General features: G+C 45.1%; 2 pseudogenes; one reads left to right on the top strand and one right to left on the bottom strand.

The window, feature by feature from the left end:
* Positions 1 to 7,984: 7,984 nt before the first annotated feature.
* The window catches only part of LOC129041466 (beta-glucuronidase-like), a 49,263-nt pseudogene continuing 32,201 nt past the window's right edge, over positions 7,985 to 25,046 (top strand).
* Positions 20,544 to 21,279, bottom strand: LOC129041399 (ATP synthase subunit a-like; annotated as a pseudogene).

Genomic DNA, 25,046 nt, shown 5'->3' with positions numbered 1-25,046 from the left:
ACTGCAACAGAGCTCTCAAATCTCAGACATTCCCGAACTGCTGTCATAATTTTTATCATTTGCATTATACAATCTCTTCTAATATTAATTTTTTAAATTCATATGTTTCATATGCTAGTTTTATTTTTGTCTAATGTCCAAGTACTCCTATACTATTAGAATAAGCAGCACAGGCTGGGTATGGTGGCTCATGCCTGTAATTCTAGCACTTTGGGAGGCCAAGGCAGGAGGATCACTTGAGGCCAGGAGTTTGAGACCAGCCTGGGCAGTGGGGCCCTATCTCCACTAAAAAAAAAAAAAAAGCAGCGTTCATTTGTGAAAGACCCAAATCATCTTTGGAGATATGTGTACCTTGTTTTGGGAAACCCTGTATCATAACTAATGCTCCTTTCTATCTAGAGGGTGATGTAGACTGATTATTTGCAGTCACTTTTAGCAAAGAACCCTTGTTGTTCACTGGAATCATTTGCAGAAGAATAGGGGTGGCTCTGCCGGGAGAGAAGCATGGGGACCACACATCCTCATTGGCTCAGAACTGAGGGGTTTCCTGGGATATGGGACTATTGGTGCTAAAACTGGAGAGTTCCGGGCGATCCTGGATAGTCGGTGACCCTGGAGAGAAAGTTAGAGGATCAGAGTCCAGCCCACCTGGTTTCCCAGCCCTCACTATGTGGCAGATATGAGGATGCTTCCTTGGACCCCGATACATGAATGAAGGGGGCCTGCATCAGGAAAGCAGAAGCTGCAGCCCGAGGTCAGTGTGTGATGAGTGCTGTGGGTGGGCACCTCCACCTAGTCCGCTTCCAGGGCTGCAAAGGCTGGAAAGCTGAAACCTGCATTTCCCAGGCTCTTGGACATGGAGGAGTTGAGGCCCCCGCTTCAGTGAGTGCTGCTAGCCGGGGGCACAGTGGGAAGGGTTGGGTCTTTTGCATCAGGGTTCCAAGGCATGGCCATTCAGTTTGTGGGTTTGTTCCAGGGATTTACAAGCTGATATGGGGAAAATCTGACCATGAGGTGGCAGTAGCACACACTTGCTTCACTGGGCAGTACTTTGACAGGTTTGTAAGCAGGGAAGGTCCCTCGCAGCAGAAGCCAGGGAGGGCAAGGGAACTCTGGGGGCAAGATCTTGTGTGAGGAGGTGATGTTGCTCAGCAGCGTAGCCCAAGGAGTCTCTGGGTCAGGGTGCTCCCAAGGGCAGAGAACATTTGGGGGCCCTATAATGACAAGGCTTTCTATCTTTAACGCATGAGTAAGAGCTGTCACGTGAGGTTTTGCAAGGTAGGCAAAGCAGGCAGGCTCTAAATGGCTAAAAATCTCTTTGGGTTATTTAAAAAATAATCAGGTGTGTAAAAATTTGAGTTTGGCACCACTGGGCTTTTGAAGTAACAGGGCTCAGTTTGCTGTAAAGAAAGAAATGGGCTGGGTGCAGTGGCTCAAGCCTGTAATCCCAGCACTTTGGGAGGCTGAGGGGGGCAGATCACCAGGAGTCAGGAGTTTGAGACCAGCCTGGCCAACATGGTGAAACCCTGACTCTACTAAAAATACAAAAACTAGCCGGGTGTGGTGGCAGGCACCTGTAGTCCCAGCTACTGGGGAGGCTGAGGCAGGAAAATTGCTTGAACCTGGGAGGCAGAGGTTGCAGTGAGCCGATATTACACCACTGCACTCCAGCCTGGGCAACAGAGTGAGACTCTGTCCAAAAAAAAGGAAAGAAAGAAAGAAAAGAAAAGAAAACAAAAGAGAAAGAGAAAGAAAGAAGGAAGGAAGGAAGGAAAGAAAGAAAGAAAGAGAAAGAAAGAAAGAAAGAAAGAAAAAGAAAGAAAGAAAGAAAAAGAAAGAAAGAAAGAAAAGAAAGAAAGAAAGAAAGAAAGAAAGAAAGAAAGAAAGAAAGAAAGAAAGGAAGGAAGGAAGGGACAGCCCAGGGGCCAATCCTCAGAGGCTATATTTGTCTCCTCTGTGTAACAGTGGGGTGGGGGTGCATTTTGGAGGCAGCTGCTTCTTGACCCCTGGTGTGCCCTTCAACTCAGCAGTTCCTCCCCCTGCTCCCGAACCCCACAGCCCATTTCTCTGGAGTGCCTGGCTATGTGGTTTGTTTATGTCCCTAGCGTATCTGTTCTGGGGTCCTATTCTGGGTGTCTCTTCTGAGGACCCAGACTGTAGCTTGTGCCCCTGCCCTTCTCATGATTTTGGGGGGATCCTAGTCCCCAGTATTCAATCCCTTTCTGCCTAACATGGCTAGTGTGGTTCCTGGTATCTGGAATTAACCCTCCTGAGGAAAATAACAGCTGACATCCGGTCTTGATGCCAGGGAGACAGCAGCCAGCACCAGGAGCTCTGGAGGGCTTGGGAGGGGGTGGCCTCCACTCAGCTCCTGCCGTGTAGGGTTGGCCAGTGTCTACAGTTTCAAAGAAAGAGATTCTTATGTAAAATAATTTGAGTCTTGAATGTTGGCTCATTTAACAAAAACAAACACAAAAGAGAGAGGGCCAAATGAAACATGTCTGTTGGTGAGGGTGCTAATCTGCAAGGGCCATTGTAACCCAGTACCCTGGACTGGGCACTTTGACAGCAGAAATGTATTGTCCTGCAGTTCTGGAGGCCAGGAGTCTGAGATCAAGGTGGCAGTGGGGTTGGCTCCTTCTGAGGACTGTGAGAGAATGCTGCGTTCCAGGCCTCTCTTCTTGGCTTGTAGATGGGCCATCTTCTCCTTGCATCTTTCCTCTATGTGTGTTTCTGTGCCCAAATTTCTTTCTTTTTTTTTTTTTTATGAGGACACTGGTCATGTTCTATGAGGGCCCACCCTAATCACCTCATTTTACATGTTTTTTTGTTTGATTTTTCTTTTTTTTGACAAAGTCTCACTCTGTTACCCAGGCTGGAGTGCAATGGCATGATTTCAGCTCACTGCAACCTCTGCCTCCCAGGTTCAAGCGATTCTCCAGGCTCAGCCTCCCAAGTAGCTGGGATTACAGGTGTGCACCACCATGCCCAGCTAATTTTTTGTATTTTTAGTAGAGACGGAGTTTCACCATGTTGGCCAGGCCGGTCTTGAACTCCTGACTTCATGTGATCCGCCTGCCTCGGCCTCCCAAAGTGCTAGGATTACAGGTGTGAGCCATCGTGCCCGGCCTTCATTTTACTTTGATTACTTCGGCAAAGAAGGTCACATTCTGAGGTACTGGAGGTTAGGATCCCAAGAAAGGAATTTTGAAAGGGATACAGTTCAGCCTAGGACAGTGAGACGTGTGGAAAGGGCCCCAGGTCACGGCTGCTGGAGGATCCAGGACTAATGAGCAGCTAAAGGAAAGAAGGGCTGGAGAAGAGCAGATTTCCAAAGGCCTGGGCACCCTCCCATTTAGGAAGCCTGCCCCAGAAGTCCCTTTGTGGCAGCTTTGAAATGCACCTTTCTGGCCCAGGCCAAGGGCTGTGCTATTGTGATGATGTGTGAACCAGAAGACACCCATTGGTGTGCCCGTGACACATCTCACAGACCCAAGACCGTCCTCTCCTCCCAGAAGTGAGTCAGCGAGTTTCAGGATCAGAGCATCTGGGCAGGTGACAGGTCAGCGATGTCCCTTCTGCACAGTTCCCAGGGTGTCTGGGATGGATTAGCTGGGCAGCAAGATCATAGAGCAACCAGGCCCTAAACTGCTCCAACGAGGAGGCAGGACTTTTCCTCCCTGCCCTTTTCAAACTTGCTGTGGTGGATTCCTTTTTTTAGTTCGGGGAAGATTGACGATTTCATTATTTGTGGCACTCAGCAACAAATCTCAGAGTTGCAGCTAAAGTGAGCTCTTTCCCCACGCTGCATCTTCTGCTCTGTTATTCATCATGTTTAATCATTCGCTTACCTCTGACTGCTGCCCGCCTTGGGAGGGCAGGGTATTATGGACTTGGGACAGTTTTACACTTTAGAGGCTGAGGGGAGGGGACTGTGTTAGGAAGGAACGGGGCTGGGGTGGGAGGGCCATGGCTCAAGGTGGGCGGGAGCCAGTGAAGCTTCAACGGAGGCAACAGAATGACCAATAAAGGGAAGTGACAACAAAACTCTCCTGGGACCTCAAAGGCTGGCCCTGTTTGCCAAGAAAATCTCTCATAAAAGGGGTGAGACTTAATGCCAAAAAGAAAAGGAGAGAAACGGCCGGAGGGTTCTCTGCCAAGAGAATGTTGAAGAATTTAATTCCAGATGAAATGTGCTCTTGTTTGTGTACAATTAATTTTCTCCCCAAATGAAAGGTTTTTTCTGTCACACGAGTGTTTCAATAGCAACCACGTAATTAAGGTAGCATGTGTCTCTTCAGTTTGGGAAGCGGCTGTTTGTGTTCACTTGTTGGGGAAGCACACATTGCTTGGACTTGTTCCTGGGTCTAAGAAGGTAAAAAACAAAACAAAACAAAACACACAAAGAATGGAAGAAAACATCTCCAAATAGAGACTTGGCTCCCGTGGGGATAATGTCATCCGGAAAATGTGAGCAGGACCTTCCCTGAGAACCAAGAGGCCTGAGCTTCCTGGGATGGGAGGCTGTGAGGAGGAGAACTTAGACAGTTTCCAGAAATTCTAAAAATGGAGTCATGAATTCAAATGCCCGCGGGGGCCAGGTAGAAGGTGTATGTCCTGGAAGGGGTTGGCTGTAGTTTTTCAATACAAGTGTGTTTTGTTTGCATAGCAATACACAGGTGTGAAAACTTTAGTTCCACAAAGGAGTATGCACTCTCATTTGTGTTGAAATTTATGGATCTCTTAATTTAACTTTCGTGGGTGTTTTTTCCTTTTAATAAAGAGATGGTGTATTACTTTTCTACTGCTGTGTAACAAATTGCCACAAACTTAGGGGTTTAAGAGAGCAACCATGTCTTATCTCACAGGTTTTCCAACATGATGTGGCTGGATTCTCCTCTGACGGTCTGACCAGGCTAACATCAGGGTATCTGCCAGGCTGTGGTTCTTATTTGGGACTTGCCGGGTGCAGTGGCTCACATCTGTAATCCTAGCACTTTGGGAGGCTGAGGTGGGAGGATCACCTGAGGTCAGGGGTTTGAGATCAGCCTGGCCAACATGGTGAAATCCCGTCTCTACTAAAAATACAAAAATTAGCCAGGCGTGGTGGTGTGTGCCTGTAGTCCCAGCTACTCGGGAGACTGAGGTGGGAGAATCGCTTGAATTTGGGAGGCAGAGGTTGCAGTGAGCCAAGATCACACCACCACACTCCAGCCCGGGCGACAGAGTGAGACTCCCTCTCAAAAAAAAAAAACAAAAGTACATTGTGTTACCCTAAAACTATCTCTTTCACCCCATGTTGCCCATGGAGCAGTGGTGAAGGGCTCTGTCCTGGGGGATAAGTCTACACTGGGCTGCTCCCAGCCCTTGGAAGTAGATTAACTAGGCTGAATGGAGGAGGAAACCGGGCCACAGCGAGATATGCATGTCAATGAGTCAGCAGAAAAGGAAGACTCCCCCCAGTTAAAGAGAAAAATGAGGCTAGCCAGGTGTGGTTGCTCACGCCTGTAATCCCAGAACTTTGAGAGGCTGAGACAGGTGGATCACCTGAGGTCAGGAGTTCAAGACCAGCCTGGCCAACATGGAGAAACCCCGTCTCTACTGAAAATACAAAATTAGCTGGTTGTGGTTGTGCACACCTGTGATCCCAGCTACTCAGGAGGCCAAGGCAGGAGAATTGCTTGAACCCAGGAGGCAGAGGTTGCAGTGAGCCGAGATTGCATTATTACACTCCAGCCCGGGCAATGAGCAAACCTCCGTCTCAAAAAATAAATCAATAAAAATTTTAAAAATAGAGAAAATGAGGCGAGTGGGAATACTTTTGCTGAAACATATGCAAGGAAGTCTTGTTGAATGATTGCTGAGCAGGGATGTTAATAAAGAGCTTCTGGAAGTGTGGGGTGAGGACACCTCACTGTCACGTGGTCACCATTAGCCACTGCACCTGGCCTGGACTTTTTAAGCGCATAATTGGATAAGCAGGCATTGCCAGAGGGGAGTGTCTAGAGAGGTTAGGAGTAAAGCATTCAGAGAGGAGGGAAGGAAGAAAAACAAAGAGGGTGATTTAAATAACTGAGGTCCCTGATTACAAACTCCCCACTGTCAATTTCATTCTGTCTCTACGGAAAACAGACAACTGATTCATTCTGGCTACTTCCTATTGAATAGGGGCACAGTCAGGGGGCCGTGGAATGAACCTATCCACCCGGAATTGAAAGTACTCGAGAGTCCCTGGACTTAGAGAAGAGATCCGCTGGAGCATCATGGGGAGTGTGTTACAGCAATACAGTCCACAGCAGAAGAATAATCCTATCCTTGTAATCATGAGCAACTTTTCCCACCAGGAGGCCTGATACAAATCATGAGGAGAGCCATTGATTTAAAGACATTGTGGGATCAGACATAGCACTGGACTGGTTTGCTTGTGCATGTCTTGTAGGGCTGAGGATGTTTCCAGAGTTATCCTGGAAGTACACACAGCAGTCGATCTTTTTTTTTTTTTTTGAGACAGAGTCTCATTCTGTGGCCCAGGCGGTAGTGTACGGCTGTGATCTCGGCTCACTGCAACCTCTGCCTCCTGGGTTCAAGCAATTCTCGTACCCCAGCCTCTGGAATAGCTGGGATTAGAGGTGTGCACCACCACGCCTGGCTAAATTTTTTTTAATGTTTAGTAGAGATGGGGTTTCACCAGGTTGGCCGGACTGGTCTCGAATGCCTGGCCTCAGGTGATCCACCTGCCTCAGCCTCTCACAGTGGTGGGATTACAGGCGTGAAACATCATGCCCATCCAGCATTCAATCTTAATTATTAAATGGATTAATAATAAATTCTGCACTATCAATTGTACCCCGCGGCCTCTATGGTGATCTGACAGCAGAATGGTTAAATGTATTTAACAGGTTACAGGAGGAGCTGTGAATAATCACGAAGGAGGTCCTGACACATGTGCATTGAACAAATAAATATGAATGTAATATAAGACCAGTGTTCATTTTGGGATGCAGATTTAACATTTAAATGTACAGGCTTGAGCCACTGTGCCAGGCCTGCTTTTTAATAAACTTTTACACCTGTTCTGCAACTTGCCTCCTTCTGGCTTTATGCCTTATGACCCTCAGTCGAATTCTTTCTTCTGAGGAGGCAAGAATTGAAGTTGTTGCAGATGTGTACAGATTCATCACCAGGAACTCGGATACCTACCACCGGCAACAGGTGGAGGATGCTAGGTGAAAATGTTATGTAAGCTGCATGGTTTTTACAAATAGTAGTGGTTTTCATGTCCAGCCACATCCACTGCACCTTTCCTGTATGAAAGTCCCATCAATAAACCTTTGCTGTCTCCAGATCTCTTCTTCTACCTCTTCCACATGGTGCCTTCCCTACTGGTGTAAAGTGGGGTCCTGCAGGGCACCCTCTCCCTGCATTTTTTTTTTTTTTTTTTTGAGACAGAGTCTCACTCTGTCGCCCAGGCCGGAGTGCAGTGGCACGATCTTGGCTCACTGCAAGCTTCGCCTCCCGGCTTCAAGCGATTCTCCAGCCTCAACCTCCCTAGTAGCTGGGATTACAGGCGCCCATCATCACGCCCAGCTAATTTTTCTTTTTTTTTGGTATTTTTAATACAGACGGTGCTTCGACATGTTGGCCAGGCGGGTCTCCAAATCCTGGCCTCAAGTGATCCCCTTCCCTCGGGCTCCCAAAGTGCTGGGATTACAGGCATGAGCCACAGCGATGGAAGATTCCCGCTGGAGAAAGTGAGTGGAGGTGCTCCTTGAAGAAACGGGAATCCCACCAATCTCAGGGGTCCTCTCCTGGCCTGCGGCCCTGGATCGTCCAGCCTGGGCCGAGGAGGAGAGCAGACGTCGCCCTTCTTGGCTGGGGCAGAGGGTGTGGGTCCCGTTTCCCCAGGGTTCCCAGCCATTGGCTCCACTGGGCAGCGCCCGGCCCCGCCCAGCCCCTCAAGGTCTGGCACTCGCCCTCAACAAAGATGGCGCGGACGGCCTCAGGCGCACCACGGGACATGTGCGTCACGCGACCCACCTGCAAGGCTCCTCCCGCGGTGCGCTTAGCCCCGCAGACGGCGGCCGAGCAGAGGAGCGGGAAGCGTGCTCTGGTCTTTGCCCTGGCGGCGCTCTAGCGCTGTTACGGGGCTGCGCGCTGGCTGCAGGGCAGGATGCTGTACCCCCGGGAGAGCCCGTCGCGGGAGCTCAAGAAGCTGGACGGCCTCTGAAGCTTCAGCGCCGACTGCTCCGACAACCGGCGCCGGGGCTTCTAGGAGCAGTGTTACCCTCGTCCGCTGCACGAGGTGCGTGCTCGGGGCAGGGCCGGCAGGCGCACGGAAGCCCGGCGGCGGGAGTGGGAGTAGGGGAGCACGGTCACCCCCTCAGGCTCCTTCACCTGAGCGCCTTGAGACTGGGAGCCCAACTGGGAGGAGGTTAAAGGTCAGCGGGCTTGGGGACGCGGGGTTGGAGGACAGGGGGACCAGGGGGAACCAGAAGGGCCGAGGCAGAGGATGCAGGAGAAGGAGGAAGCACTCCTGCCGAGCCCCCTCCCGAGGCGAAGGCTGAGCCCTAGCAGTGTCCTATTTTTTATGTTTATTTTTAATTTTTAAAATTGTTTGAGACTGAGTTTGGCCCTGTCGCCCAGGCGGGAGCGCAGTGTTGCAATCCTAATTTCTGACCTCAAGCGATCCTCCCACCCCAGCTTTGCAAGTTAGCTGGGGCCACCACGCCTGGCTAATTAAAAAAAAAATTCTGACCAGGCTCGGTGGCGAACGCCTGTAATCCCAGCACTTTGGATGGCCGAGATGGGCAAATCACCTGAGGTCAGGAGTTCGAGACCAGTCTGGCCAACATGGTGACACCCTGTCTCTGCTAAAAATATAAAAACTACTTGGGTGTGGTGGTGCATGCGTGTAATCCCAGCGACTTGGGAGGCTGAGGCAGGAGAATTGCTTGAACCCAGAAGGCAGAGGTTGCAGTGAGCCGAGATCACGCCACTGCACTCCAACGTGGGTGACAGAGTGAGACTCCATCTCAAACAACAACAACAACAAAAAACAACTTACTTTTTTTAAGATATAGGGTCTCACTATGTTGCCCAGGCTGGTCTCGAACTCCTGGTCTCAAGCCATCCTCCCACGTTGACCTCCCAAAGCGCTGATTATAGACATGACCCACCCAGACACTCATCTGGCCAGAGCAGCAGGCGCTGCACAGAGCTGGGCCCAGGGATGGGGAGGAGGGGACAGTTTAGACGTCATGAGGTCAGCTCTGCCTAGGCAGGAAGTTTCCTTGGTTTTCAAGTTCAGATAGAGGACAGAACGTGACAGGCCAGGGACGCCACCCCTGTTCCCCTCCTCACTTGGATGTGGTTAGCAGAGAAGTGGGACCAGGTGAGATCTGAGCCGCTTTTGCCTGATCTACATCCTCTTTTTCTGACTTTGCGGCATTCAGTACAGGAGGAAGAGAGAAGAGGACTGGGTGCCTGTGTGTGCCCCACTCACAGTGTCCTAAGCAAAGCCCCCCCATGCCCCCAACCAGCCTTCCTCCCTGTGCCAGGCAGTGGGTCATCTGTCTCTTAGTTATGGGTCTGAACCTTCTTGCCTCGGGCTGGGATGTGGCCCTGGGCTCGCTCCTGTCTCGGGAGATATTGGGCCCCATCCACTCTGAGGAGGAACTCCTGGCCCCACTGGCCCAGGTGCACAAACCGCTCTGGCAGTTGACCTGTCATCAGCGAGTAATCTGTCGGTTCTGTCAAGAGTCCCCGCTATGTGTCAGGGCTTCCGCTAGGCCTGGGGACACAGCTGTGCAGCACACTGGTCCCAGATCCCTTTGGGGTCCTAGGAGCTGAGCCCGGCCCTTCTCTCCACAGTTGGGCCCCACCCTGGACATGCCGGTTCCTTCCACCTTCAACGACATTGGTCAGGACTGGTGGCTGTGGCATTTTGTCGGCCAGGTGTGGTACGAATGGGAAGTGACCCTGCCAGAGCGACGGACCCAGGACCTGCACACAAGAGTGGTGCTGAGGATTGGCAGTGCTCACTCCTATGCTGTCGTGGTCAGTGTGGCCAGGAGGAGGCAGGGTAGGTGGGTGGGCATGGCTGCTGAACAGCATGGGACCCCCAACTGCCACCCACAGCCTATCTTCTGGGGTGGGACAATGGGGTGCCCTGCCTTGTCCTGGGGGCTGTGCCCTGTGTAGGGGGATAGGTGGCCTGCTATACCCCATTGGGATGTCATTCTTCCCGTCTGGCTGGCAGGCCCCTGAGCCCCATGCTGCAGGTTATGTGAGGGAGTGCCTGATAGCAGGACCCCTTCTCGTGCCCTGACCTGACGCCCCTTCCCCATATCTCCTGTGTCTGCAGTGGGTGAATGGGATCGAAGCACTGGAGGGTGAGAGGGGCTATCTCCCCTTCCAGGCCGACATCAGCAGCCTGGTCCTAGTGGGGCCTCTGCCCTCCCACCTCCGCATCACTGTCGCCACCAACAACACACTCACTCCCTCCACCCTGCCACCAGGGACCAATCATGATATGACCGACACTTTATGTGGGTACCATCCTGCCTCCACCGCGCGCACGCACCTTCCTGCCCAACCTTGTAGTCTTCTTGCTAGGGTCAGGGTGGCCTTCGCAGAGTGGAGGCCCTGGATCTGGGGAGGCTGGGGAGGCCTGTGAACTGAGGTAAGGGACCCAGGGCAAGGGCCCAGCGAACCATAGTCCTCCCACCCTAGGTATCTCAAGGGTTACTTTGTCCGGAACACAGACTTTGACTTCTTCAACTATGCAGGACTGCAGCGTTGTCTGTGCTTCTGTACACAACACCCACCACCTACATCGATGACATCACCATCACCACCGGCATGGAGCATGACAGTGGTGAGGGTTTCTGGTAGGACCCTCCCTCAGTGGGGCCAGGGTGACTCTGTTTGTTCCCTGTTTGGAAAGTTCTCCCAGGAAAAAGGTGCTGCCAGCATCTCTAAACCCTCACAGGTTCCCATCCCCCTAGGAAGCTAAAATCCAGCTTGTCTGAGCGGGCACCGGCTCCTGAAATCACCCATGTGGTTGACCTGGCTTGGAGAAGAGCGGTCTGGCCTAAGGTCACACAGCTCAGGGTGGCTGTCCTTTCCCTTCCCCACGGTGCTGCTCTCACTCCAGCTCCCCTTGCTACACATCATGCTCAAGGAACAGGCCGCTTCAGGGGGCTGGGCATGGTGGCTCACTCCTGTCGACCCAGCTCTTTGCAAGGAGGCCCTGGTAGGAGGATCACTTGAGGCCAGAAGTTCAAGACCAGCCTGGGTAATATAGCGAGACCATCACCACAAAAAATTAAAAAATTTGCCTGGCATGGTGATATGTGCCAGTAGTCCCAGCTGCTGAGGCAGGAGAATCACTTGAGCCTGGGAGGTCAAGGGTGCAGTGAGCTATGACGGCACCACTGCACTTCGGTCTGGGCAACAGAGGGAGACCCTGTCTTGTTTTGTTTTGTTTTGTGATAGAGTCTCGTTCTGTTGACCAGGCTAGAGGGCAGTGGTGTGATCTCGGCTCACTGCAACCTCTGCCTCATCGGTTCAAGTGATTCTCCTGCCTCAGCCTCCCGAGTAGCTGGGATTACAGGCACCCACCACCACGCCCAGCTAATTTTTGTATGTTTTTAGTAGAGATGGCATTTCACCATGTTGGCCTGGCTGGTCTTGAACTCCTGACCTCAGGCGATCCACCCACCTCAGCCTCACAAAGTGTAAGGATTACAGGCGTGACCCACCGTTCCCGGCTGGGATACTCTGTCTTTAAGAAAAAAAAAATTAAGTTTTTTTACTTTTTAAAAATATATCTTTTTCTGAAATGAGGCCTTGCACTGTCGCCCAGACTGGAGTGCAGTGGCGAGATTATTGACAGCTGTTGTGGGACCACTGTACTAAGTTTAAAAGAATTTAGGCTGGGTGTTGTAGCTAATGCCTGTCATCCCAGCACCTTGGGAGGCGAAGGTTGGCAGATCACTTGAGCTCGAAAGTTCAAGACCCGCTTGGGTAACATAGTGAGACTGTGTCTCAAAATAAATAAATTAATTAAATTAAATGAAAAATAAATAAGAATTTAAACAAGAATCACAAGGCAAAGACAATGCAGCATAGAGCAATTGCAAAGGAAAAGTATTTTGGAAGTTAAGTGCAGAATAGCCAGGGCACAGTGGCTCATGCCTGTAATCCCAGCACATTCAGAGGCCGAGGCAGGTGGATCACCTGAGCTCAGGAGTTCAGACCAGCCTGGCCAACATTAGCTGGGTGTGGTGGCGTGTGCCTGTAATACTGGCTACTCAGGAGGTTGAGATGGGAGAATTGCTTGAACCCGGGAGGTGGAGGTTGCAGTGAGCTGAGATTGCAACACTGCACTCCAGCCTGGGTGACAGAGCGACACCCCGTCTCAAAAAAAATAGTGAAGTGCAAAATACACAGTTCACCCTGAGAGAGAGAATTCAGGGCAGGCTGCTCAAAAGGATGAGACAGCGCTGATTATTACAAGGGAAGCTCCCTTTAAGGAGCTGGGAAGAGGTGTTACTCTAAGCAAGCTCTGGGTCGTCCTCTTGGTGCACATGCACAGTAGCTGTACTTGCTTGTTCACAGGTCGCGTGTCTCAGTGCCGTAAGGATGCGGTCACTTTCTTGACTGCTTACCCTGCCTCAAGATCGTAGCTCACTGCAGCCCCGAACTCCTGGCTCAAGCAATCCTCCCACTTCAGCCTCCCAAGTAGCTGGGGCTACAGGGGCTGCTGGGGCTGCAGGCATGCACCAACATGCCTGGCTAATTTTTTTGTATTTTTAAGGAAGAAGTGGTTTCCCTATGTTACCCAGGCTGGTCTTAAACTCCTGGGCTCAAGCGATCCTTCCACCTCAGCCTTCCTAAGTGTTGGGATTACAGGTGTGACCACTGTGCCTGGCCAAAAAAATCTTTTTTTAAATTTAAAAAGAGCGCCAGACACGGTGGCTCATGCCTGTAATGCCAGCACTTTTGGAGGCCGAGTCGGGTGGATCACCTGAGGAGTAGGTGCGACTTCTACAATTGGTTTGGTGGAAATCAAATCCAAGTACTACTACAGCCAATGGACAGGGGACCAGGCCTTCTGTGATGGTGAGTGATAGCATCCCCAAAAGTTAAAAATACCAAATGCGTGACAGTTCTCCCTTGACTGGTTAATAGGGTGATAGTCACTAGTCCATCGAGATGTCTTATTTAAGGGGAACATGTGGGCAATCTTAGTTTTATGGCCCTGAGGTAAGAACCAGATGCCAGGTATAGTTGCAGTATAGTCACCCCCAAGTATTATGGGCCTGGAGCAAGGAGGGTAACACACCCAAGCGGGATGATGATTTCTCGGAGGTTGGTAGATTAAGATACCAAAATTTGGTAGGAGATATCCATATTGGGAGGGTGGTTTTGACTGAAATGTGCTATTCCAATGAACCAATGAATGTACTATGTAATATTAAGGATTTTGAGTACTGGTCGATATCCATGTGGAACTAGTTCTATATGTAAGTGTAGTATTATGTACGATAGTTAAGAAATTGCTAATACTTATATTCATGTGGAGCAAGCTTGTAATGTCATATAATCTGAGAATATACTGTGTACAATTGGGCATTGATAGTGCTGTATATTCATGGAGACTAGCAATAATGCACAAAGTACATAAAAGTATTAGTGTATTAGTGTTGATGGTCAGCACTTACATAGTAGTTAAAATGCGTGCCAAAAAGAATACAGAGAATAGTTTAATTAGAATCTTGGCTTTGGGTGTTGATGGTGAAGTGGGAATGCTTTTTCTCTGAGTTGCCCTGGGGAGGGGACTCTCCATTTCTGCTTTACAAGACTGATGTATTGGATTATACTACAAGGGCAGTTTCATTTAAGTAGTTTATTTTCGATTAGGGCGGTGAGTGGTATGAGGGCAAGAATAATAGAGAAATATATCTTAGATGCTATCTGTCCAATGGTAATAAAAGGCTGTTCAACTGGCTGTCCTCTGATTCATGTGAGTGTGAATAGGTCGGTGACTAAGATTCAGAACAGATACTGACTTAATGGGTGAAATATGATGCTTTGTTGTTTGGATGTGTGGAGTGCAGGAATAACTGCTAGAATGAGAATGGATAATAGAAGGGCCAGTACGCCTCCTAATTTATTGGGGATGGATCATAAGATTGCATATGCAAATAAAAAGTATCACTGTGGTTTAGTGTGGGGCAGGGTATTTAGGGGGTTGACTAAGGTGTAATGATCTGGGTCACCCAGGAGGTCAGGCGAAAACAGTACTAGAATTATTAAAAGGAGGAGGAGAAAAATTAAACCTAGAATATCTTTGGTTGTGTAGTAAGGGTGGAAGGTGATTTTGTCAGAATGTGATAAAATTCCTGAAGGGTTATTAGACCCTGTTTCATGTAGGAATAAAAGGTGGAGAAGTGTTAGCGCTATGATGATGAAAGGTAAGATGAAGTGGAAGGTGAAGAATCGTGTAAGAGTGGCTTTGTCAACTGAAAATCCACCTTAGATTCATTGGACAAGGTCAGTTCCAATATATGGGATGGCTGATAGTAGGTTTGTGATTACTGCAGCGCCTCATGGAAGAACAATGGATTCATTGGCCTCATGGAAGAACATAGCCTATAAATGCTGTTGCTGTGGTTGTGAGTAGAAGGATAATGCCACTATGTCAGATTTCTAAATATATGAATGACCCATAATATAAGCCTCCGCCGATGTGTAGGAAGAGTCAGATGAAGAGTGCTGAAGAGCCGTTAGTGTGAAAATAGCGGACTCTTCAGCTGTAGTCCACATCTCGGTTAATATGGGTGACTGAAGAGAAAGCAAATGAGGTATCTGGTGTGTAGTGTATGGCCAGAAAGAACCCTGTGATGATCTGGAGGATTAAGCAGGTACCAAGAAGTGAGCCAAAGTTTCATCATATAGAGATATTAGATGGTGCGGGGAGATCAATGAATGAGTAATTAATGATTTGTATTAGTGGGTTTGTTTTACATATAATGGTCATTAGTGTTCTTATAGTTGAAGTACAGTGATGGTTTTTCATATCATTAGTCATGGCTATAACTCATGTGGGAATAATGACATATGCTTTATTCTTATTAAGTGTTCTTTTGTTACGGGATTTGTAGGTTTTTCTTCTAAACCTTCTCCTATTTATGGGGATTTAGGGTTAATTCTTAGTGGTGCTGTAGGTTGTGTTGTGTTGAATTATGGTGGGGCTTTTATGGGATTAATAGTCTTTTTTATTTATTTGGGGGGGATGATGGTTGTTTTTGGATATACTGTGGTGATGGCTATTGAGGAATACCCTGAGGCATGAGGATCAAGTATTGAGGTTTTAGGAACTTTATTACTGGGGATACGAATAGAGGTGGTGTTACTTTGATGAATGGTGAGTATGATGGGGTGGTAATCATAGTTAATTTTATTAGTGTGGGAAGTTGAATAATTTTTGAGGGTGAGGGGCCAGGGTTGATTTGTGAGGATTCCGTGGGTGCTGGTGCTTTATATAATTATGGGTGTTGATTGGTGGTGGTTGCTAATTGAACATTGTTTGTTTGTATTTATGTTGCAGTTGAAATTACTTGGGGGTAATAGAGTAGACAAGAGTAAAGTTAAAAAGGGTGGAATAAAAAAAGAAGAAATAACATTTAATTAGGCCTTTTTGAGTAGTTATGGTAATGGAGGCTGTGATTTGGGTCTGTGAAATTGTCTTTGGTATGGACTTTTCTAGTCAAGTTAGATCTAGCAGAAGTGATGCCAGGTTTTGGCTTGTAGATAGGTTTGAGTGAGGGGTTGTAGGATGAATTGTGATTGAGTAGAATCCTAATATATTGGAGAAGTTGAATGTTTGTAATGGATATGTTATCTTAAGATTATTAGTTATAAAACTAAGTTCCATTGCCAGTAAGAGTCCTAGGATGGTTACACCCAAGGCTGTAAGTTTTGGTTGTTTGGGGGGATGAAGTTAGGGATAATGCTATTGGTGATGAGAAACCCAGGGAAGATACGGCAGACTATAAAGCATTTAATTGGGTTTATTAGGGAAGGGTTATTTTCATCAATGCTGATTAGGGTTGGGAAGCGGCGTTGTCCTATTAGAGCAAAGAAAATAATTTGGATACTATAGATCCTTGTTAGGGAGGTAGCAATAAGAGTACTAGAGAGGGCTGAGGCTTTGGTATATGATGTGTTTGCAGTTGTGATAATGAGGTCTTTAGAATAAAAGCCTGTGAGGAAAGGCATAGCCGTAAGTGCTAGGCTGCCAATAATAAGAGAGGAGGAAGTAAGGGGTAAAGTCTTAAATAGTCCTTCTATTTTTCGGATATCTTGTTCATCGTTGAGGTTATGGGTGATGGATCCTGAACATATAAATAATATAGCTTTAAAAAAGGCATGGGTGCAGATATGTAGGAATGCTAGGTGTGCTTGATTAATGCCAGTTGTAACTATTATAAGGCCTAGTTGACTTGAGGTGGATAATGCTATGATTTTGTTGATAACATTTTGTGTTCGAGCACAAATTGCTGTAAGTAAGGTGGCAATAGCCCCTAAACACAGTGTAAGGATTTGGATTAATATACTATTTTCTATTAAAAGGTGGAAGTGGATAAGCAGGAAAACTCCTGCTACAACTGTAGTGCTAGAGTAGAGTACGGCTGCGACTGGGATTGGGCCTTCCATGGTGGAAGGAAGTCGGGTGGAGGCCAAATTGAACTGACTTTCCCGCTGCTGCTAAGAGAAGGCCAATTAATGGAAGAAGATCGGGGGAAGGATTTGGGATAAATGCTTGTTGAGGTTCTTATGTATTGCAGGATGAGAGGAATCATGCTATAGCTAAAATGAAGCCAATATCGCCAATGCGGTTATATAGAATCGCTTGGAGGGCTGCTGTATTAACATCTGCTCGGCCCTGTCATCAGCCAATCAGTAAAAAAAGACATAATTCCTATGCCTTCTCATCTGACAAGAAGTTGAAAAAGGTTGTTGGCGGTAACTAGAATTAATATTGTAGTGAGGAAAATAAATATTTGAAAAATTGATTAATGTTGAGATCTGATTTTATATACCATATTGAGAATTCTCTAATAGATCAGGTGACAAATAGTGCTACTGGGATAAATTTTATGGAGAAGTAGTCTAGTTTGAAGCTTAGTGAGAGATTAAGGTTTGGATTGTTATTCAATATCAGTTTGAGATGATGGCTTCGTGGTCTATATACACAAACATTGTGGGAATGAAGCTAATGGTGAAGGTGCATGCGGTAGATATTTTTACGTAATATGGATACGAGTTCTTGTGAGAGTTGATTAAGGTAGTAATGATTGTAAGGTTAAGGAGATTAAGTTTATAGTAATGGAAAAATACATGATTATTACTTGTATTTGGAGTTGCACCAATATTTTTGGTTCCTGAGACCAATGGATAGCTCTTATCCTCTAAAACTTGAGAAAGCCATGTTGTTGGGCACGGGGGCATGAGTTAGCAGTTCTTGCATACTTTCTCAGTAAATAAGAAATTGCAGACTTCTGTTACTAGACCCACAATCTAATGTTCTGATTAAACTATATTCACAGGGTATAAAACCTATAATAATTTTAGGGTTTAGTGATAATAGGAGAATAGGTGCAAGGTGTACAAGTATTAGCATATTTTCTCGTGTGGAGGAAGGTTTAATACTGTTAATGTAATCTGTAAGTGTTCCTTGTGTTGTGATAAGCACGTATAGGGAATAAAGGGCTGTGATTAATATATTCGTCCTATAAGCTTATTGATGATGTTTGATCAGGAGAATGAAGCTACCCTTACAAAGAGTTCTATTAGATTAATGGTGGGGGGTAAGCCAAGGTTAGTAAGGTTTGCTATAAGTCATCAAAAGGCTGTTAGTGGGAGTAGTGTTTGAAGACCTCAAAAGAGTAATATGATTTGGCTATGGATTCACTCATAGTTTGAATTTGCTAGGCAGAATAGTAAGGATGAAGTAAGTCTGTGGGCAATTATGAGGGTGATTGCACCGGTAAAGCTTCAGGGAGTTTGAATGAGGATAGCCATAATAACAAGTGCTGTATGACTTACAGAGGAATATGCAATAAGTGATTTTAGATCAGTTTGTCATAGACAAATAGAGCTTATCATAACTATCCCTCATAAGGATAACAGGAGGAAGGGGTAAGGTGTATATTCTGTCGGAGCTGAGGATAAGGGTAAGCCGTATTATGCCATAGCCGCCTGGTTTTAGGAGAACTGCTGCAAGTACTATTGAGCCTGCAATAGGGGTTTGTACGTGGGCTTTAGGAATTCATAGGTGAAGTCCGTGTAGGGGTATTTTTACTGTAAAACCCATAATACATGCTAATCATATAAGGTTATTGGATCAGGAAATTAACAGTTCTTGGGTGGTAAATATTATTATCGTGTTCAGTGAAGCGAAGGTATTTTGAGTATAAATAAGTATAATAAGCAGGGGGAAGAGATCCCACTAGTGTATAAAATAAGAAATATGAGCTTGCATTGAGGCGTTCTGGTTGGTTACCTCAGGGGGTGATAATAATTAAGGTAGGGATAAATGTAGCTTCAAAGAGAATACAAAATATAATTAGCTCTGTGGCTGTGAATTCCATAATTAAAGAAAATTGTAGGGAAATCAATATGGAAATAATAGAGCTTTTTCCATGGGGGTGACTCACTGGAGAGGTGGTACTGGCTTGCTGTAATTATAAGAGGTAGTAGTCAGGCTGTTAAGATTAGAAGGGGTGATGTCAGCAGATCAGAAGAGAAAGTTAATGAGAAGTTGAATAGATTGTCATTGAATTGATTAAAAAATAATAGGGCAATGAAGCTGATGATTAGGCTGTGAATAGTCATATTGATTCAGATTATAGAGTTTTTAGAGAGTCATTTTATTGGTAGCAGTATAATTATTGGAATAATAATAATTTTTAGCATTGAAGTCAATTTAGGTTATGTATATAGTCTAGGTCATAGGTGTTGGAAATTGAAACTAGTATGGCAAGGCCCGCTGTGGCTTCGCAGGCAGCAAATACTAGGAGGGTAATGGGTATTATGAATGCTAGGGTGAAATGTATATTTAAAGTTATAAGGGTATTTATGATGAATAATGATAATATTATTCCTTCTAGGCATAGTGGGGATGATATCAGGTGGGATCGAAGATTAATATCCCCAGAAGTGATGTGTTATATGCTAATATGATATTGATACAAATAGAGGGCATTTGGTAAATATGTTCTATCATAATCTAATGAGTCAAAATCATTCATTTTGACTTAAACTATCTACCAATTCAGTGCAATCTAATCCTTTGGGAGTTCATTCATAAGTTAACCCTAGAACTAAAATTATAACTAGTATTAAGGGCTGTGCTGATTATGAGTGTCAGGGTGCTTGTTTGAAGGGCTCATGGCAAGGGTAGTAGTAGGACAATTTCTAAGTCAAATAGGAGGAATGTGATGGCTACTAGAAAAAATTTTATGGAGAAGGGAATGTGGGTGGAGGGTAATGGGTCAAATCCGCATTCATAGGGGCTGGATTTTTTTATATAAATATTAAGTTGTGGGAGCCAAAATGTAATAACTATTAGTGATAGGGCTAATAGGGCATTGACTGCTAGGGCAGGTTAATTACTCTTTTTCAGATGTTGTCGAAACTGATTGGAAGTCAATGGCACTGTTTATACTAAAAGAGTAAGATCCTCATCAGTAAATAGAAACATAGAAGAATAGTCATACTACGTCTACAAAGTGTCAATATCAGGCCACGGCTTCAAAGCCGAAGTGATGGCTAGATGTAAAGTGTTATTTTAATTGGCAGGGGAGACAGATAGTGAGGAATGTTGATCCAATAATGATGTGAAGTCTGTGAAAGCCTGTAGGTGTGAAGAATGTTGAGCCATAAATTCCATCAGAAATAGCAAAGGGAGCCTCCAAGTATTCTGAGACTTGTAGGAGGGTGAAGTAAATACCGAAGGTAATTGTGATAAGTAGTGCTTGAATTATTTGTTTTTGATTATTTTCTATTAGGCTGTGATGGGCTCAAGTAATTGAAACCCCTGATGCAAGTAATACAGATGTATTCGGGGCGGGGGGGTACTTCCAGAGGGTCGAGGGAGAAATGCCTGTTGGGGGTCAGTGTCCTCCTAGGTCTGGAGTTGGGGCTAGACTAGAATGGTAGAATGCCCAGAAGAACCCAGCAAAAGAAAAACAAAAAATTACTTCTGAGATATTAAATAGAACTATTCCATATCGGAGGCCTTTTTGGACAGTTGTTGCATGGTGGCTTTGAAATGTACTTTCTCAGATAATGTCATGTCACCATTGATATATAGTCAGTGTATTGTTTAGTAGGCCTAAGGTTAAAAGAGTAATAGAGTTAAAGTGAAATCATAATAGCTAGGCCAGATGTTATTAGGAGAGCTGAGAGAGACCCTGTTAACAGCCAAGGGCTGGGTTTCACTAAACGATAGGGGTGTGTTTGGTGGGTCGTTATGTGTTGTCATATAAATAAAGGCTTACTAATAGCATAAAGACACAAGCTTGGATATGGGCCACAGCGAATTTGAGAGTGGTCAATAGAATTAGAATAATAAGGGTGATTGAAGCTGTGGGAAGGTTAATAGTTGATAATACCAGTGTGGTTCCTCCAGTTAAGTGTATGAGTAAGTGACCGGCTGTAATGTTGGCTGTTAAACGTACAGCTAGTGCCATTGGTTGAATAAGTGGACTAATGGTTTTGACGATTACTAGTATAGGGGTAAGTGGAATGTGTGTGCCTGGTAGTAGGAAGTGAGCTAAGGAGTTTTTAGTTTTCCAGTAGAAGCCTGTGATTACTGTGCCTGCTCATAAGGGGATTGCTATACCGAGATTTATTGATAATCAGGTAGTTGGTGTAAATGAGTGGGGTGGAAACCCAAGGAGATTGGCTAAGGCAATAAAGAGAATTAGGGATATTAGTATAAGGGATCAGGTTCATCCTTTAATAGTATGTGTGATTATTATTTGTTTTAGAACAAGTTGAACTAGTCATTGTTGAATAGAAATCAGTTGGTTATTGATTAGGTAGTTGGAGGTTGGAAGTAGTGTGGTGGGAAAGAAGATGATTAGTGCTGCTGAGGGTAAACCTAGGATTGTCGGGGCAGTAAATGAGGTGAGCAGATTTTAGTTCATTTTAGTTCTCAAGGGTTGTTAACATTTTTGTGTTTTAATTATTTTTGGTGTAGGGGGTGTGTGGTAAATGAACTTTGATAGTTTTAATTGAATAATGGAGAATAAAGTTATGATTGTTGATATAGTAATAATAGGTCATGTGGAAGTATCTAGTCGAGGCATTCACTGTAGAGAGGTATGATTTCTCTCAGTCTTTAACTGAAAAGGTTAACACTGGGGTAGCTTTACAGTGATATTATAGTGCAGATATAGACCAAGTTTTGAAAGTTTTTAATGGGACTAATTCTAGAACAATAGGTATAAAACTGTGGTTAAATCCACACATTTCTGAGCATTGTCCGTAGTAGATGCCTGATCATGTAGCAGGTAAGGCAAATTGGTTTAAGCGTCCAGGGAATGCATCTGTTTTTAACCCTAGTGAGGGAATAGTTCATTAGTGCAGGAGATCTTCGGGTGCGATTAGCATACGGATGGGAATTTCTCTTGGGAAGATTGTTTGGTTATTGACTTCAAGGAGTCGAAGTTCTCCTCATTTTAAGTCGGCTGTTGGAAGCATAAGAATTGAAGCTTAATTCTTCATAATCTGTGTACTCGTAGCTTCAATACCATTGATGTCCAATTGTTTTAACAGTGAGAGAAGGGTTATTGATTTCATCTGTTATATACAGGATACATAGGGATGGGAGGGCAATTAAGATTAAGCTGATGGCAGGCAAGATAGTTCAGACAGTCTCTAATTCTTGGGCATCTGTGGTGCTAGTATGAATTAGTTTTGTTGTGTTAGAGAAATAATGTATAGAACCAGGGAACTAATTAGGAAAATAATTATAAGAATGTGGTCATGGAAGGCAAGTAGTTCTTCTGTAAAAGGGGATGAAGCGTCTTGAAGACCTAATTGAACTGGATGGGCCATTAAGATACATAGGGCTTAACCTATAACTTAACTTTGACAAAGTTATGAAATAATTTTACTAATACCGAGAAACTTACAGAGGTTATGGGATTGGCTTGAAACAGTCTGTGGAGGTTCGATTCCTTCCTTTTTCACTTAGGTCCTCATGTAGGTTGGTTCTTCGAATGTGTGAGAGGGTGTTGGACAGCCATACAGTCATTCTAAGTCGGTAGATGGTTGTGCAATTGTTAGAACTTTTCGTTTTGAAGCAAAGGCTTCTCAGATCATGAAAATTATTAGCATTACTGCTGTTAGGGAAATAAATGAGCCTCTGGATGAAATAATATTTCATGTGGTGTATGCGTCGGGATAATTGGAGTAACATCGAGGCATACCGGATAGGCCGAGGAAATGCTGCGGGGGAGAAAGTTAAACTGACACCTCTAAATATGATGGCAAAGTCAATTTTAACACAGATTTGATTAAGTGTATAACCTGAAAATAGGGGGAATCAGTGGACAAAGCCTCCTATGATAGCAAATACGGCTCCTATTGATAAGACATAAGGAAATGGGCTACAACATAATATGTGTCATGTAAAACAATATCTAGTGTTGAATTGGCTAGTACAATGCCGGTTAGACCTCCTACTGTAAAAAGGAAAATAAATCCCAGGGCTTAGAGTATTGTGGGAGATCATTTGATGTTACTGCCATGTAGTGTAGCTGATCAGCTAGATTTTGACACCAGTAGGAATAGCAATAATTATAGTAGCAGAGGTGAAGTATGCTCATGTATCTACATCTGTTCCTACTGTCAATATGTGGCGAGCCCATACAATAATCCCTAAGAAGCCAATTGATATTATGGCTTACACTATGCCCATGTACCCAAATGGCTCTTTTTTTCCAGAATAGTATGTTGTGATATGGGAAATTATCCTGAAGCCCGGTAGGATGAGGATACAGACTTCAGGGTGACCAGAGAATCAGAGTAAGTGCTGATATACGATAGGATTTGCCTCCACCAGCTGGGTCGAAAAAAGTAATATTAAGATTGCGGTCAGTTAACGGTATTATAGTGTCGGCGGCTAGGACTGGGAGAGAAGGGAGTAGGAGAACCGCTGTAATTAGGACTGATCAGACGAAAAGGGGTGTGTGACATTGGGACATAGCTGGAGGATTTATGTTAATAATTGTGATAAAGTTAATGGCCCCTAAAATAGAAGAGACACCTGTCAAATGGAGTGAGAAGATGGGTAAATCTACAGAGGCTCCTGCATGTGTTAGGTTTCCTGCTAAGCGGAGGGTAGACTGTTCAGCCGGTTCCAGCACCAGCCTTTACTACAGTGGATGCAAGTAATAGTAGGAAAGAGGGTGAGAGGGGTCAGAAACTCATATTATTTATCCGGGAAAATGCTATGTTGGGGGCGCCAATTATCAGAGGGATTAACCAGTTGCTGAAACCTCCAATTATAATTGGTATTACTATAAAGAAAATTATGAAAAATGCATGACCGGTAACGATGACATTGTAAATTTGATCATCTCCTAGTAGAGTACCTGGTTGGTGAATAAGGAGGCTTAAGGCTGTAGCCACTATCCCTGCTCATGCACCAAATAGCAGGTGTAATGTCCCGATATCTTTATGGTTGGATGAGAACAATCCACAGTTGGTGAACATAAGTGAAGTGAGAAAAGGTAAAAAGGCTGAGTAAGCATTAGACAGTAAATCTAAAGACAGAGGTCAAGGCCTCTTTTTAGCAGCCCCGAGGTGATTTTCATGTTGCATTGCAAATTCAAAGGAGCACCTTCAATCCTGCTGGGGCTTCTCTGCCTTTTTCCCCCAGAGGCGGGAGAAGTAGATTGAAGCCAGTTGATAGGGTGTTTAGGTGTTAACCAAATTTTCGTGGGTTTAAGTCCCACCAGTCTAGCCATGGCTTAGCTTAATTAAAGTGATTGATTTGCATTCAACTGATGCAGAATACAGTTTTGCAGTCTTTAGGTTTTTTGCAGAAACTAAGTATAATTCACTTGTTAAGAGCTTTGAAGGCTCTTGGACTTACTTAACCTAAATTTCTAGATTATAGGTAGCGTTACTGGAGAGATTGGTAGGAGGAGGGTAGAGAAGATGGTAAGTGGGGGGAGAAGTTATACGGGTTTTGTATTTTCAAACTATCATTTTATTTTTATATTATTGGATGTGGGGAATATTGTCACTGAAGTGGAGTAAACTAAGCATATGTAAATATACAGATTGAGTAGAGTTATGATAGCTATAATGATTGGGATAATAAGACTTATTTTTTGTAAACTCTTGAATGGTGATTCATTTAGGCAGGAATCCTATGAATGGAGGTAAACCTCCTAGGGATAATTGATAGAATTATAGATACTAACCATGTTAATTTGTTTCAGGCGTGGGATAGTGATAGGGTTGTGGTGCTTGAATTCAGGCTGAGTGCTAGGAATACAGTGGTGGTTAAGATGAAGTAAATAGGTTAAAAATGGTAATGTTTGGGTTATATATTAGTACTGCTCTTATTCAACCTATGTGAGTAATTGGGGAGTAGTCTAGAATTTTACGTCGTTGTGTTGGGTTAAGTCCTCCTCCACTGCCCACCGTAATAGGTAGGATTGAGAGAGAGAGGAGGATGTTGGTGTTTACTGATGGAAAAATTTGATGTATAACCGAAATAGAAGCTAGATTTATCATGTGAGGAGGAGGATGCCGGATGTTAGGAAAGTTCCTTGAGTTACTTCTGGAGCTCAGAAGTGAAAAGGGGCTATCCTTAGTTTTATTACTAAGGCTGTTATTATTATTAAGGATGAAAATTGATTAATAGTATTTATTATTGTTCACTGTCTGAAACAGGTTATTGGAGAGAATACTTATTATGAGGACTATAGATGTGGTTGCCTGTATAAGGA

The sequence above is a fragment of the Pongo pygmaeus genome, chromosome 6 (genome assembly GCF_028885625.2).
Source record: "Pongo pygmaeus isolate AG05252 chromosome 6, NHGRI_mPonPyg2-v2.0_pri, whole genome shotgun sequence".
Taxonomy (NCBI): Eukaryota; Metazoa; Chordata; class Mammalia; order Primates; family Hominidae; genus Pongo; species Pongo pygmaeus.
This window is presented reverse-complemented; position numbering and strand designations above follow the sequence as displayed.